Here is a 13,609-nt window from a genome sequence, read left to right as displayed (position 1 = left end):
AGGTTCTTCAGAATTGTGCTGTTCAGTGTTGTCTTGTATTTTGAAGAGTAGTAAGTCCACTGAGTTTTTTCAGGTTTCTCCAACACGGCTGTTTTTAACTGTGGTCGAATAAGAAGGCAATCGCCTGCCCGCTGCGGGGTAGGAGTCATGCAGTGTTGCCGGTTTTGCTAGAGCAGGACTTGTCCCGAAGCATGTTTATGAACTGCGACTGCAACGGGACTTGAACAGGAGCGGAGCAGCAAATGGGGTGCTCGGTGTTTTACTCTTTAATTTAAAAGTTGGCTTCCCCCCCCCTTCGTGTTTTACAGGGCACGTAATCACGCTTGCTTGGGGAGACCTGGAGAAGGCCAAGCTCACAAGACAATGCCTTCTTCCTGAAATTGGAATCCTTTGGCGGTGATGCACCTAGAGACCTTGCTGAAGGCACCCTCTTGGAATTGAGCTCTTGTGAGCCGCTACCAAATAGGCAAAAAGAAGGAACCGGGGCTGGTGCTGAATGTTCACTGAGAGGCCCGGTAAGTGACTAGGTTTCGAGTCCCTGTCAACCCCAGATTTCTGCATAAGCTGCTTGTGTGAGGAGTTGGCCCCTCCCATGGTCAACCAGGTCAAGTGCTGCAGGAATGGTGCCTCAAAGGAGCAGAACTTTCCCACAGGAAAGTAGAGAGCGACACAGCTGGTCTCTGGAGCGACACAGCTGGTGTGCCAATCTGCCGGGGATGCCCCAGAGCCTGCTGTGATCTAAGGCAGGGGTAGTCACCCTGTGGTCCTCCAGATGTTCATGGACTACAATTCCCATGAGCCCCTGCCAGCAAACGCTGGCAGGGGCTCACGGGAATTGTAGTCCATGAACATCTGGAGGACCACAGGTTGACTACCCCTGATCTAAGGAACAACGCAGCGACTGACTTATTTTAGAGTTGCCAGCTCTTGGTTGAGAAATGCCTGGAGATTTTGTGGGTGGAGCTGAGAAAAAATGCTCAGGTTTCGAGGAGCCCTGGAAGTTATGTTGGCAGGCCACGTCTCTCAGCCACACCCCCGGAAGTGACATGTCACCAGAAATGACATCACATCCTGTGTTAACAGGCAGGCTCAAGGAAGACCGAGGAGGGAAACAGGAAGCAGTTTAAGGTTGGAGTAGGCATGTGGACTCCACCACCTCTTGGGCACATGAGAGAAGTCGCTCACGCTTGAGAGAGAGGAGGGGTAAAAAAGGAAGGAGCATCGTCCCCTACCTTCTGGCCATTAAGGCAGGAGGCGAAAGGCCGCAGACCCCCTCTGGAACTCCTGTGGACCCCTAGGAACCCCTAGTTTGGAATCCCTGACCTACACAAACACCCCCTGGTGTTCCTTGGAGGTTTCCCATTCAAATACTACCCAGGGTCAGCCCAGCTTAGCTTCCGGGATCAGGGTGGCCTGGCGTAGAACTCGGTGAAAGGTAGCCACAGGACAGGTGGTAGCAGGAGCCAAGGACTATCATAGGTTGCTTGATTCTTTTCCCTCTGGTAGCTTTTCTGCATACCTTCCTTACTCCATGGTGGTGGTGATTGTCAACTAGACAGCGGTCCAGAGGCTTTCACCAAAACCTTCCCCCACACCTGCCTGTGATCCACATAGACTAAGAATGAAGTTGCTCGTTTTTGCCCTCCTAGCCACTTAGCTTGTAGTTTGGTTTGTAGCTGCTCGGAGGCTGCGGTGACTATGATTAATGGTCCTTCAGAAAGCATAGGGTGCGAGGAGGACAGGCCGGAACACGTTCCGCAAATGTAGGTCTCTCCGACTGCCAAGGAAGAGGAGCACAACAAAGCAGCTCGCTTTATCTCTGAAAGATTTTTTTTTCCTTTTTTTATTCTGCCTTCTGTCCCAGAATTGGGCCCTGGAGGCAGCTCGGAATTATTTCAAAAGTTTTAAACTAGCGTATGAAAATACATTTCTTAAAAGGAATTAAATGGCAGCAAGTAAAATCAGACAGTACATTAAGGAACATGCACAGGACTCTTTCGAAGAGGGAGCATTTCTGCATGGGGGATCTGCCCCCACTTTCACCGCTGTTAGGAAGTGCAGGTTTGTGGTCCTGTTTGGTGTTGTTTGGTATAGTGGTTGGGAACCAATCATTTCTCCCATGGTAGCCATTTGTTCTCCCTACTGACAAAGGTTCCCCGACCTGGGCCCATTCCTCACACATAGGATAATGCACTTTCGATGTGCTTCGGCAGCTGGACTTTCTTGTGCAGAACTGGAAAATCTACTTCGAAAGTGCATTGAAAGTGCATTATCCACTGTGTGCAGAATAGGCCCTGGATAGCCCAGGTTAGCTCAGTTTCAACAGCTCCTAGAAGCTACCAAGGGATACCGGGTAGGGGAAGGCAACATCAAGCCACCTATGTCTCTCTCTTGCCTTAAAAACCTTATGTTGTCACATGAGTGGGCTGCGACTTGACAATAGAAAAAAACAACTGAAGAGGGTTTTTCTTTTCTTTCAATTGACAATTTAACAGCATTATATCAATACTAGAGGCCAAGCCCATTGCATTCAGTAATACAGTGAGTGCTAGATTAGGGGGGTGGAGTGGAAGAACTCTGCAGATGGCCTCCCCATCCCCCCAGGACCTGGAAAGGCTACAGGCAGCTGTTAGGGAACTCACCGGCAGGGACAGCTCTCACACGGCAGGGATCTGCAGCCTCCGAGCCTCGGAGGGAAATGGAAGGAGAAGGGGGTGGTTAGGGGTGGGGGATGGAAAGTGATTGGTTGTCCACTGGACAGGCAGGCATGCTGGTTGCAGGAGGAGGCCCTCAGGGGTGGGACAGATACCCTGAGTGGGTGTTAAGGTCAGAGTGGCACTTAAGCCATGAGACACGCTCCTCCTCCAAGGCCTTGCCAGAAATATTAAGTGGAACGATACCCTTATACCAAAATAGGCAGCAGATTCTCTGAATGCCCAGCTTTCATTTTTAAAAAGTCCTTGTTGAGATATATGGCCAGAAACATATGGCTGCAATGAAATGCAATGGGCTAGCAATTTACTTTTTAATGAAATTAAAACCGGGAAATTCAGCACACTTGGCTGTAGTGGCATATCAATACTGCTGGAATATGCAAGATCTGCAGTGGGCATGATTGAGGAGAATATAAAGAGCATCCTGCAGGGGGAGATGTGCATTGTGCACAGTCAGATCACGAACTGATAAGTGCATAACAGGCCCTAGATAAATACTCTATTCTTAATGGAAGAATCTGAGGCTTCAGTTCAAACTAAGAAATAAACGTCATAACGGCACAACTTGAGAAGCATCTGTTAGTACCCAAATATTCTGAAGGTCACTGGCCAACCTGACGGGGCATGTGGTAAAATCTCCAGTATGTCCATTTTGGGGTTATTAAAAATCTCAGTTGGGGTGAAGCCACTCTAAGAATGTTTTCAAAAATGCCACCCAGAATGCTTTTTTTAACTTTAAGAAGAAGAAGAGTTGGTTTTATACCCCGCTTTTCACCCCCCGAAGGAGTCCCAAGCAGCTTACAAACGCCTTTCCCTTCCGCTCGCCACAACGGTGTCTCTTCAGTGTGTCATTTGCAAGGCTAATACTCGGGCCAAGATTGATGTATGCTTATTAAAATATTTCCTCCCACCTCCAAAGGAAGGAGGTGGCAACCGATTTCAAACGAGCTAGAAGTGCAATTGCTAAGCAGTTTCTGGGATCATGCTGTACAGCAGGGGTAGTCAACCTGTGGTCCTCCAGATGTCCATGGACTACAATTCCCATGAGCCCCTGCCAGCAAATGCTGGCAGGGGCTCATGGGAATTGTATTCCATGGACATCTGGAGGACCACAGGTTGACTACCCCTGCTGTACAGGATATACTACCTCTTGAAAGTCAGAGTCATCATTTCTAGAGGCTGCGAGATGTTTCCAGATGACTAAACAGCTTCCAGAGATCTCTAGTATTGTCCCCACTGCAGTTATCCTGTTTTCTGAATGATGTTCAGATATTTTTAACATTCCCTAGTCTGATTTCAGACACCACATCCAAGTGCTGTAGCTAATATTTAAAACCTTAGACTGGGACCCGGTCACTTTATAGAACAGCCTCCTTGAGGAGAAGAAGAAGAAGAAGAAGAGCTGGTTTTCTGTACTCCATTTTTTACTACCCGAAGGAGTCTCAAAGCGGCTTACAATCATCTTCCCTTCTTCTCCCCCACAACAGACACCGTGTGAGGGAGGTGAGGCTGAGAGAGCCCTGATATTACTGAAGAAGAAGAGTTGGTTCTTATATGCCGCTTTTCTCTACCCAAAGGGGTCTCAAAGCGGCTTCCATTCGCCTTCCCCTTCCTCTCCCCACAACAGGCACCCTGTGAGGCTGAGGGAGTTCTGAGAGAACTGCTCTGCCAGAACAGCTCTAAGAAAACTATGACTCAGCCAAGGTTGCCCAATTGTCTGCATGTGGAGGAGTGGTGAATCAAACCCAGCTTCTCCAGATTAGAGGCTGCTGCTTTTAACCACTACACCACACAGTCTTCTCAGTGTTTCTTTCATGGGTCCTTTGCAATGCTAATGCTTGTGCGAGAGAGATGGAAGACCTCAGCTAGCATGATATGGAAAGAACATTCTAATGAGCAAAAGTTTTTACATGCAAATTAAAATGTAGGGATTTTTAAAAAATTTCCACATGCCTCTTATTAAAATTATGTAATCTTTTTCGTTTATGTTGATACGCCAGTAAGAGTGCTGGAGGAGGATCTGGGAGAACGAGGTTCAAGTCCCCACTCTGCCATGGAAGATTGCTGGAGGGCCTTGAGCACAGGCGTGCACCCTTGATGTAGTGGTTTGGAGTGCGGACTTCTAATCTGGTGAGCCAGGTTTGATTCCCCTCTCCTCCTCCACATGCAGCCAGCTAGGTGACCTTGGGCTCGCCACAGCACTGATAAAGCTGTTCTGACCAAGCAGGAATATCAGGGCTCTCTCAGTCTTACCCACCTCACAAGGTGTCTGTTGTGGGAAGAAAAAAAGGAAGGTGAATGTAAGTCCCTTTGAGACTCCTTCAGGTAGAGAAAGTTAGAGAAAGAACCTACTTCTTCTTCAGTGATATCAGAGCTCTCTCAGCCTCACCTCCCTCATAGGGTGTCTGTTGTGGGGAGAGGAAAGGGAAGGCAAATGTAAGCTGCTTTGAGACTCCTTCAGGTAGAGAAAAGTGGCATATAACAACCAACTCTTCTTCTTAGCCTTAGCTTCCTCACAGGGCTGTTGTTTGGGGAGAAAAGCAGGGTATAAAAGAACTAAAAAAATTGTTTAAGGAGCAGTTTGAAATTTAAAATAGCGCATAAGTATATAGTAAACACAGTATTTTGCGTATTTTATATTATAACTAGAAATAGAGCCCACTGTGAGGCGGTGAGGGGTGAGGGATTGTGAGGGGTGGAGGATTGTTGCGGCGCAGTGGGGAGGGCTCGGAGGGCGGGCATGACGTGCGCGGCGACTTGGGTCGAGCGGGGCTTCGAGCCTGCCGATTGGGCCCTCCTATTGTCAGTCATGAGGAAGGGGCCTGTCGGTACCCTTCCTCATCACGGACAGGGTCCTCCCTAGGTGCCCTTAGCCGATTATTTAATCTGCTCCACAGGAGCGGTTTAAAGATTTTAATGCCTGTTCTGTGAACTGCCATGAGATGATCGGTCCTGAGTGGCGGTATACAAATAGAAACATAAATAAATAAATATTTCTTCATGCTCTGAGAGTAAACCTTAAATATTAATGTTGAATGAAACTGAAAATTATTTACTTGCTTGCTTGCTTGTTTATATACCGCCCTCCCCTAAGGCTTCTAATTCACTTTTATTGAATAGTGGGTTCAATACGGCACAGAGTCACTCAAGGAGTGAAACAGCAGGTCTTTATTTTCTGCATTCTGCAGGGGGTTGGACTAAACCAGGGGTAGTCAAACTGCGGCCCTCCATGTCCATGGACTACAATTCCCTTGAGCCCCTGCCAGCTGGTGGCAGCTCACGAGATTCAATATACAATACGATGAATACATTAAAACCACCCCTAAAAAACCCAACAACAATATAATACAAAATATAATAACAGTAATAATATAACCTGCAGTTAAACCAAGTTACAGCTTCCAGATTTTGAGGTTTCAGGGGGCCCAAGATGGAATATGTCACTATCCTGGCCTATCCAAGCACCTGACACAAAAGATCAGTCTTACAGGCCCCGCGCGATTGAGCCAGTTCTGTCAGGGCCCTCAGCTCTTCCGGGAGCTCATTCCACTAGGTAGGGGTCAGGACCAAAAAGGCCCTGGCCCTGGTCGAGGCCCAGCGGACTACTCTTGGGTTGGGGACAACCAATCTGTTCGTGTTAAGAAGAGCAAGGAGCTCTCTGGGGGGCATAGGCAGACAGGTGGTCCCTCAGATACACTAGACCCAGACCGCATATGGCCTTAAAGGTCAAGACCAATACCTTGAACCGGATCCAGAATTCAGCTGGCAACTAATGCAGCTGCCTCAGCAGCAGCAGCTGGATTTGGGTTCTAGTAAGAACCGTAGCAACCACATTCTGCTGTATCTGGTTGTGACACAGATGTAACAGAACTGATTTTTGCTATATATTCCCTGTCATGTAAGATGATCATAGTCTGACGAAGGGTGCTTGCACTCGAAAGCTCACACCTTGATTAAATCTTTGTTGGTCTTAAAGGTGCTACTGGACTCTGATTTTATTCTGCAGCAGTTACAATTTCCGGTCAGGGACAAGAGTAGGCCTGCTTAGAGTGAGTTAAAGGTAAAGGTATCCCCTGTGCAAGCACCGAGTCATGTCTGACCCTTGGGGTGACGCCCTCTAGCGTTTTCATGGCAGACTCAATACGGGGTGGTTTGCCAGTGCCTTCCCCAGTCATTACTGTTTACCCCCCAGCAAGCTGAGTACTCATTTTACTGACCTCGGAAGGATGGAAGGCTGAGTCGACCTTGAGCCGGCTACTGGGATTGAACTCCCAGCCTTATGGGCAAAGCTTTCAGACGGTTGCCTTACCACTCTGCGCCACAAGAGGCTCTTTTAGAGTGAGTTACAGAAGACTAATCTGGAGGTGACTGTTATGTGGATCTAGAAGTGATGGAAATAGTAATATAGCAACAAAATGGACTGGTTATAAAAACTGAAGTAAGGATTATGGCAAAGATTAAGATGAGGAGAAGGATGCTGGGGAAAGCCCCCCGTCCCACGTATTGGTTTACTATATTATTTAGCGTAAAGCAATTTTTGAATAATTATATGTACAAGCCCCCTTTTTTCTGTACCCCTTCTATATTTCTGTTATGCTTTTATTTCTCCTTTAAAATTATTATTATTATTATTATTAAAACTAATCTCTATGGGGTGAAAATAAATAAGCTGAGTAAAAATAGATGTTAAATGTGCATTTTGCAGCAGCTCTTCTCGATCCAAGGCAGATAGCCTCGACCTGCTAACTTCTTAATGCTAAGTTAAGAGCCAGTTTGGTGTAGTGGTTAGGAATGCGGACTTCTAATCTGGCATGCCGGGTTCGATTCTGCGCTCCCCCACATGCAACCAGCTGGGTGACCTTGGGCTCACCATGGCACTGATAAAGCTGTTCTGACCGGGCAGTGATATCAGGGCTCTCTCAGCCTCACCTCCTTCACAGGGTGTCTGTTGTGGGGAGAGGAAAGGGAAGGCGACTGTAAGCCGCTTTGAGCCTCCTTCGGGTAGGGAAAAGCGGCATATAAGAACCAACTCTTCTTCTTCTTCTTCTTCTTCTTCTTCTTCTTCTTCTTCTTCTTCTTCTTCTTCTTCTTCTTCTTCTTCTTCTTCTTCTAAGTCCTTTAGCAGCCCAAGTAGCCCAGTTTCACCCGAGGTCATCAGAGCTTGGGAATTAAGCAAGGTCAGCCATGGTCAACACTTGGAGGGGAGACCACCAAGGAAAACTGGGTTCGCGACATGAAAGGAAGACATGCTTAGTCCAGTCCTTTCCCCTTAGCCACTTGAACACTTGATTTGATTTGATGCTATCCAACTCTCTATCACAGAACCCAAGATAACATATCCATGGCTTCCGTCCAGGCATAGCCCAGACTCACAAGGGGGCTGCCGTGTAGACCTCTTTGCTCTCTTGCACAGTGTAGTGGCTAAGAGAGGCGGCCTCTAATCTGGAGAACTGGATTTGATTTCCCCACTCCTCCACATGCTGCCGGCTGGGTGAGCTTGGACCAGTTATCTCTCTCAGCCCCATCTACCTCACAGAGTGTCCGTATTGTAAGCCGCTTTGAGACTCCTTTGGGTAGGGAAAAGCGGGGTATAAAAACCAACTCTTCTTGAAAGCTGCTTTGTCAGAGCGGCATTCCTCTAAGTTCTGACACTTAAACTATTGTTGAAATGACACACGGGTTCATCATCACATATGCTTGTGAGACTTCAGGAATCAATGGTTTGCTTCAGTTTCAGAAGCTCCTCTGAGTTTGTTTTGTTTTTTGTAGTGTATTGTGTGGTCACTCTTAGTAAACAAGGAATTTCTATATGTATAACCACCTTAACATGGTAGAAACAAGAATCTATTTTACCACAGTACTTAGAATATAACTAGGGATGGGTATGACCCAGTGAATTAATCTTAAAACATAATGAAAATCACCAGTACGGTGGTCCGTGAACCAGGGCACGTACAATCTTGCCCTCTTGGGCCTCCCGCAACCCCCATGTGGTTTTCTGAGGTTGTTCCGTGGATTCTAAGGTCACCCAGATGAACTACTGAAGGTCTTAATCTCCACCCTCATCAGTACCATCTTCTTGTTGTACCACTATTGCTCCTGCACCAAGGGGCAGCTTTCTGTTTCTGTTCCAAATGTAGCCAATTGATATGCAGTGGTAGCAATCTAGCGTTTTTGTGATCAACCTTTTAGTTCTCCTGAATTTTCAGCTTTCATTTTTAAAAAAACTGTAGCCCTTTTTGGTGAAGACCCCTGTTGCATGTCCTGGGGATTCCTTTATCTAAGGTGGGCTCCCGCCCACTTCCTCTTGCTTTAGGAAGAAAAATATCAGTGTGTTTGATCTGCAGAAGCAAGGAGGAGCTGCCATTAAGGCCATCAGCTCTCCATCTGCTGATGTGTGGCATGTAGTCTGCTTGAGTTAGCCATAGGGGCTTGCAATGTATTTTCTTTGTAACTATTTTTTAAGCTTTTGTGCTCTGCTTCAGTAAATAGACTGAAGCAGATGAATATGATATATTTTTAAGTAAATCATCTTTCCTAGTAACAATTCTCTCTTTTAAAGCTCAAAGTGCTGTGAGTCTGAATCCTAGCCTCATCCACCAAGGCAACTAATAACTGTACACTTTCAAAAACACTCTGTTACTCTACAGCTCTATTTTTCTGGAGGGTCCTATGACTGCGTCTAGCCCCAAAGTCCCAGCAGTTTTCAAAACAAGAGACCGGTTGATTTGCCATTGCCTGTCTCTGTGTAGTGACCCTAGACCTCCTTGGTGATTCCCCATGCCAATACTAACTAGGACTCACCCTGCTTAACTTCTGAGATTTGATGAGGACAGACTAGCCTGAGCTATCCAAGTCATGTTGCCCTATAAGCACTTCATGGTCTATATAAAGGCCTCTCTCTCCCTATAAAGAAGAATAATTAGCTAAGCAAACCTGTATTTTGGAAGAGTGGGATATAATTAAGAGCCTCTTGTGGCGCAGAGTGGTAAGGCAGCAGACATGCAGTCTGAAAGCTCTGCCCATGATTCTGGGAGTTCAATCCCAGCAGCCGGCTCAAGGTTGACTCGGCCTTCCATCCTTCCCAGGTTGGTAAAATGAGTACCCAGCTTGCTGGGGGGTAGACTGGGGAAGGCACTGGCAAACCACCCCGTATTGAGTCTGCCATGAAAAAGGCTGGAGGGTGTCATCCCAAGGGTCAGACATGACCCAGTGCTTGCACAGGGGATACCTTTACCTTTAGGATATAATTTAAAAAAATAAATAAATTTCTGCCAGGAAAAGCAGAATTGATGAAAAACCAGCCCTGTTGGGCAATATGATCAGGAGGCCATATTATATCTGCTGGATCGGCCTTCAAATAACATGCCTCCAGGAGACCTTGTGGGTAGTACCCACCCACCCCACCTCCACCCACATATTGTTCCAGGCTCAAGAACAAATCTAGAAGTCCTAGGAGAGGTTCCAGGCACTTCACGTTATCTTGGGATTCTGAGAACAAACATTCATGTGAATTTGCTACTTTTCTTCGTATTGTGGGGGGAAATGGGGATTCAGGAAGGGAGTGCTTCCCAAATTTACTAGAGCAGGGGTAGTCAACTACAATTGTAGTCCATGGACATCTGGAGGACCACAGGTTGACTACCCCTGCACTAGAGTGCTTTTTCGGCAGAATTTAGACTCGAACCAGGGACTCAGTCTCTTAGCAATGGGACACACCTAGTATTAGAAACCAAACCCATGCCATTTTGACAAGCACCTCTCAATCGGCAGCCATTCTGGAGCTCCCCCCCCCCAAGACCAGCAGCCTACAGACCCAAACGCCAGGCAGGTAATGTATTAACAAAACTATACTGAACTATAATATCAGCTGCCTGTCTGGGCATGTTCTTGAAAACAGATTACTCATAACAGCGAGCGCTTTATGAATGCTTAATAGCTAGTTGGCAAAAGCCAGTGCTTGGGCTCAGTAGGTGTTTTGCGTTGTGCACAGTGTTGTCGTGTGCTACATCACAGCCGTATCCTGCAGAGCATGCATTATCGGAGCAGTCTTAACAGCAAGTGGCACTTCGGAGAGTTTATTCTAATCGCCAACTGACAGTGACTCTCTGGACAGACTCTGAGAACAGCCTGTTACAATAAATTGCAGGGAGCCTGGTGGTCATATGCCTCTGCTGATCAGCCAATCCAATTCAGCATCTGGCCTTGGGATGCCGGTCCCCAGGTGGGACATGAGGATCCCCCCAGATTCACTCCTCTTGCTCCAGGTGACAGAGATCAGTCCCCCTGGAGGAAAAGGCTGCTTTGGAGGGGGGACTCCACAGCATAATAGCCCACTGAGGTCCCTCCTGGCCCCAGATCCTGCCCACTGCTTAGGAGGGGGGACATCAGCAGATGGAGAGAGCTGATCCTAATGGAGTCTGCTACCCCACCTTACTAGCAAAGCACATGGAGTTGCTCTTCCTGAAGAAAGAAAGTCCACTGAGGTCCCTTCCTGCCCAAAGCCCTGCCCACTCCCAGCTCCACCTCCACAGTCTCCGGGTATTTCCCAACCCAGGTCTGGCTACCATAATTTGGGCCTTCTCTTTTGATGTCTCCTCATAACAGCCCCATGAGGAAGATTGGACTGAGAAGAACGACTGGCACAGAGTTATCAAGTAAGCTTCCATGGCAGAGTGGAAATTCAGACCTGGTTCTCTCATACCCTTGTCCAATATTCTAATCACTATACTATACCAGCTATCCCAAATAGTATCCTGGTAGAATTTAGGGCAGGGATCCCCAACTGTTGGAATTGCAATCAGCAAGTCATTTGCTGGTCAGCTTTGAAGGGTTGTTGTTAACCTTTTAAGCAGTTCAGCTGTACCGAGAGCCAGTTTGGTGTAGTGGTTAGGAGTGCGGACTTCTAATATGGCATGCCAGGTTCGATTCTGCACTCCCCCACATGCAGCCAGCTGGGTGACCTTGGTAAAACTATTCTGATCATGCAGTGATGTAAGGGCTCTCTCAGCCTCACCCATCTCACAAGGGTGTCTGTTGTGGGGAGAGCAAAGGGAAGGCGACTGTAAGCCGCTTTGAGCCTCCTTTGGGCAGAGAAAAGCAGCATATAAGAACCAACTTCTTCTTCTTCTACCTGTGTGCTCACTAGTGACACCTAATGGTGACTATGAGGTTGCATGGAATTCTGAGTCCTGTGCTCTGGGGATTCCTTTGTTTAAGGTGGGCTCCTGTCCACTTCCTCTTTCTTCAGGAAGAGCATCTCCATGTGCCTTGCTAGTAAGGAGGGGTAGCAGACTCCATTAGGATCAGCTCTCTACATCTGCTGATGCGTGGGCATGTAGTCTGCTTTCAGCCCAGGATCCACTCTAAAAGCATTTGTACTCTGCTTCAGTAAGGAGGCTGAACTGGATGGATATTTTATTTTATTTATTTAATATTTACATACCGTCCTCCCCTGAGGCTCAGGGCGGTTTACATGGAACTGGAAAAAAAACAGTATAAATAACATGGTAAATTGAACAATAACAATACAGTCGTAACAGAAGAACAACATTATAATGGAACAAACGTGATGAGAACATCCATTTAACTGTAACATACTGACGGCCCCATGGGATGGACATATCGGTGGTTTTCATGGCGGGGGGGGGGGCTCAGGGGCCAGTGGGAGATGATTGAATTCAGGTTGACCTCAACGAAAAGCCTGGCAGAAGAGCTCCCTTTTGCAAGCACAGCGGAACTGTTTAAGCTCTGCTAGGGCTCTGATCTCCTCCAGGAGCTCGTTCCACCAGGTGGGGGCCAGGATAGAAAAAGGTCGGGCTTTGGTTGAGGTCAAGCGTGCTTGCTTGGGATCAGGCTATTCTGCAGAGTGCCGTAATCTAGGGAAACTACTATAATTTTTAGTAAGCAACAACAGAAGCAGCACCCTTATTGTCATACAAAACAGTCTAAATGGATAATGCAGGGACCAGAAATATGTGCAAAATTAAACATAGGAAGCTCATTTTCTTATTACTTGTTGAAAGAATTTTGGAACTCTGTCCATTAAAAGGGTTCTGGCTGTTTAGCTGTAGAAGCATCTTATTTTTATAAGAAGCCTCCTGATTTCCAATTTGGAGCGGCAACAGGGATTTAACCTTAAGATTTTTACGATAGATTGCGTCCGCCATCTGGTATATGGTGTTGTTGTTGTTGTTGTTGTTAGGTGCGAAGTCATGTCCGACCCATTGGGACCCCATGGACAATGATCCTCCAGGCCTTCCTGTCCTCTACCATTCTCCGGAGTCCATTTAAAAACAAATAACCCCCTTAAAACAAACCCCAATAATAAACAATATACCATATACCCTTCAAAAAGGTATATGGTATATTGTTTATTATTGGGGTTTGTTTTAAGGGGAGAGTCTATTGGATATTATTGTACTTGATTTTTGTGAACCGCTGTGAACCGGTTTTACTGGGAGCACATGGTATATAAATACCTTATAAATAAATAAACAAACAAACAAACAAATAAAATACTTTCTTGTAGTGGACAGTATAATAGAGCATGAATAACAGAGATAATTTTTAGTAAATATACCACCAGAGCTCTGGTCAAACCAATATATTGCATTTTGAGAATCTGTTTTCACTGTGTGTTTTTGTCTCTTGTCATTTTTTTTTCAAGTTTTGGCTGGTAAATCTGCTAAATAACAGTACTGAGTGCGGTATTTATTTTCCTGGGTTCTCGATTACTGAACCTGCTCATTATGAAGTGCAATTTTTAGCTATATTGCGTTATTTTTGTCAGAAGCCACCCAGCATTAATATTTCCAGGTTATATAAGGATTTTAAATTTCTCAATAACTGTTTTCAAAAACGAAAATGACCTTTTTTGGGGTAGGAAAATTTTT

General features: G+C 46.3%; 1 protein-coding gene across 1 annotated transcript in view; it reads left to right on the top strand.

Moving 5' to 3' along the window:
- FERMT1 (FERM domain containing kindlin 1) overlaps positions 1–13,609 on the top strand; it is a 290,949-nt gene that overhangs the window by 38,008 nt on the left and 239,332 nt on the right. The window contains exon 2 of the mRNA XM_077313253.1: positions 309–515. The gene's annotated coding sequence lies outside the window, so the exon portion shown is untranslated. The remainder of the gene's footprint in view (positions 1–308; positions 516–13,609) is intronic.

This window comes from Paroedura picta, chromosome 1 (genome assembly GCF_049243985.1).
Source record: "Paroedura picta isolate Pp20150507F chromosome 1, Ppicta_v3.0, whole genome shotgun sequence".
NCBI classification, from domain to species: Eukaryota; Metazoa; Chordata; class Lepidosauria; order Squamata; family Gekkonidae; genus Paroedura; species Paroedura picta.
Note: the sequence above shows the minus strand (reverse complement) of the source record. Positions and strands in the feature narration are given on the sequence as shown.